The sequence below is a fragment of the Colletes latitarsis genome, unplaced genomic scaffold (genome assembly GCF_051014445.1).
Source record: "Colletes latitarsis isolate SP2378_abdomen unplaced genomic scaffold, iyColLati1 scaffold0041, whole genome shotgun sequence".
In the NCBI taxonomy this organism is placed as follows: Eukaryota; Metazoa; Arthropoda; class Insecta; order Hymenoptera; family Colletidae; genus Colletes; species Colletes latitarsis.
Window position 1 is genome coordinate 247,501 of NW_027488391.1, and position 2,500 is coordinate 250,000.

General features: G+C 51.1%; 1 non-coding gene across 1 annotated transcript in view; it reads right to left on the reverse strand.

The window, feature by feature from the left end:
• Nucleotides 1–2,467: 2,467 nt before the first annotated feature.
• LOC143350841 (small subunit ribosomal RNA) overlaps nt 2,468–2,500 on the reverse strand; it is a 1,933-nt gene continuing 1,900 nt past the window's right edge. The window contains exon 1 of the ribosomal RNA XR_013081293.1: nt 2,468–2,500. This exon is cut by the window's right edge and continues 1,900 nt beyond it. This is a non-coding gene — a ribosomal RNA (small subunit ribosomal RNA).

A 2,500-nucleotide genomic window follows, 5' to 3' on the forward strand; every position in this document is an offset into this window, starting at 1 on the left:
TATGTATAACATTCATTTACGAACGAACGCGGCAGCGTCCATCGGTTGCTCGATGAAATCGATGCGATAAACTACAGCCGTTTCGGCTGGTCGTCGTTAGTCGCGCGAGCAACGATGGCCGCAAAATCGACGCGTCGTCGTTTGCGATTATTCGCCTCAAGTTAGCCATGAGTATGTATATTATTCATTTACGAACGAACGCGGCAGCGTCCATCGGTTGCTCGATGAAATCGATGCGATAAACTACAGCCGTTTCGGCTGGTCGTCGTTAGTCGCGCGAGCAACGATGGCCGCAAAATCGACGCGTCGTCGTTTGCGATTATTCGCCTCAAGTTAGCCATGAGTATGTATATTATTCATTTACGAACGAACGCGGCAGCGTCCATCGGTTGCTCGATGAAATCGATGCGATAAACTACAGCCGTTTCGGCTGGTCGTCGTTAGTCGCGCGAGCAACGATGGCCGCAAAATCGACGCGTCGTCGTTTGCGATTATTCGCCTCAAGTTAGCCATGAGTATGTATATTATTCATTTACGAACGAACGCGGCAGCGTCCACCGGTTGCTCGATGAAATCGATGCGATAAACTACAGCCGTCTCGGCTGGTCGTCGTTAGTCGCGCGAGCAACGATGGCCGCAAAATCGACGCGTCGTCGTTTGCGATTATTCGCCTCTGGCTATCCGTGAGTATGTATAATATTCATATACGAACGAACGCGGCAGCGCCCATCGGTTGCTCGATGAAATCGATGCGATAAACTACAGCCTTCTCGGCTGGTCGTCGTTAGTCGCGCGAGCAACGATGGCCGCAAAATCGACGCGTCGTCGTTTGCGATCATTCGCCTCAGGCTATCCGTGAGTATGTATAATATTCATTTACGAACGAACGCGGCAGCGTCCATCGGTTGCTCGATGAAATCGATGCGATAAACTACAGCCGTTTCGGCTGGTCGTCGTTAGTCGCGCGAGCAACGATGGCCGCAAAATCGACGCGTCGTCGTTTGCGATCATTCGCCTCAGGCTATCCGTGAGTATGTATAACATTCATTTACGAACGAACGCGGCAGCGTCCATCGGTTGCTCGATGAAATCGATGCGATAAACTACAGCCGTCTCGGCTGATCGTCGTTAGTCGCGCGAGCAACGATGGCCGCACAATCGACGCGTCGTCGTTTGCGATTATTCGCCTCAGGCTATCCGTGAGTATGTATAACATTCATTTACGAACGAACGCGGCAGCGTCCATCGGTTGCTCGATGAAATCGATGCGATAAACTACAGCCGTCTCGGCTGATCGTCGTTAGTCGCGCGAGCAACGATGGCCGCACAATCGACGCGTCGTCGTTTGCGATTATTCGCCTCAGGCTATCCGTGAGTATGTATAACATTCATTTACGAACGAACGCGGCAGCGTCCATCGGTTGCTCGATGAAATCGATGCGATAAACTACAGCCGTCTCGGCTGATCGTCGTTAGTCGCGCGAGCAACGATGGCCGCACAATCGACGCGTCGTCGTTTGCGATTATTCGCCTCAGGCTATCCGTGAGTATGTATAACATTCATTTACGAACGAACGCGGCAGCGTCCATCGGTTGCTCGATGAAATCGATGCGATAAACTACAGCCTTCTCGGCTGGTCGTCGTTAGTCGCGCGAGCAACGATGGCCGCACAATCGACGCGTTGTCGTTCGTTTGCGATTCGCTTCAGGCTACCCGTAAGGATGTATATTATTTTATTACTTCCTCGCCGTCATCAGGACGTTTCGTTCGGAGCACGACGACGAGCACACACGCCACCGGGCAAAGCGGGATACGCAAGTTCAAACCGTAAAGGAACGTCGCGAAACGATGTTCGACGGCGTCTCGTTCCTCGGCTGTAGATCCTTGGGCGCTTTGTTTCGGCCCCTGCGCGTTGTGTGTGACAATCGGTCGTCGTCTCCTCTTCGAGCGAGCGCAACGTAAACAGCCAGCATCGTATCTCCGACCGAGACGCGTATATAATGGAAAAATTGACGGCGGGTGACATCCTCGATCGTCGCAACGATGGGTCTTATTTTCTCTTCTCCTCCTCTTTCTTTCGTTAGTAATGGACGTTTTTTTGTTTTTGTTCGAGATCTTTGTTTAGTAATGGACGTTTTTGTGTTATGTTCTTTCGTTTCTTTGTTCGTTTCGACCCAATCGTGTAAACGACGACGCGCGTCACCTCACGCCAGCATCGATCTACCATTAATACGGCGATTCTCGTTCGTCGAGAGAACCTATGGTCTGCACGGGCTCTCCAACGCTTGTGCTTTTAGCTTTGCAATGGCGACGGACGGGAGAGACGCGAGCGGGAACAAACAACGTGTTGTTTGTTCTCTCGTACAGCGTCCTCCGCGCGTAAGCCGTCCCATTGATATGATCTTTCCCATTCATAGTTTTTGTTTGTTTGATCTTTCTTTCCAGTTTAATTGTGTTACTTTTCGTTAATGATCCTTCCGCAGGTTCACCTACGGAAAC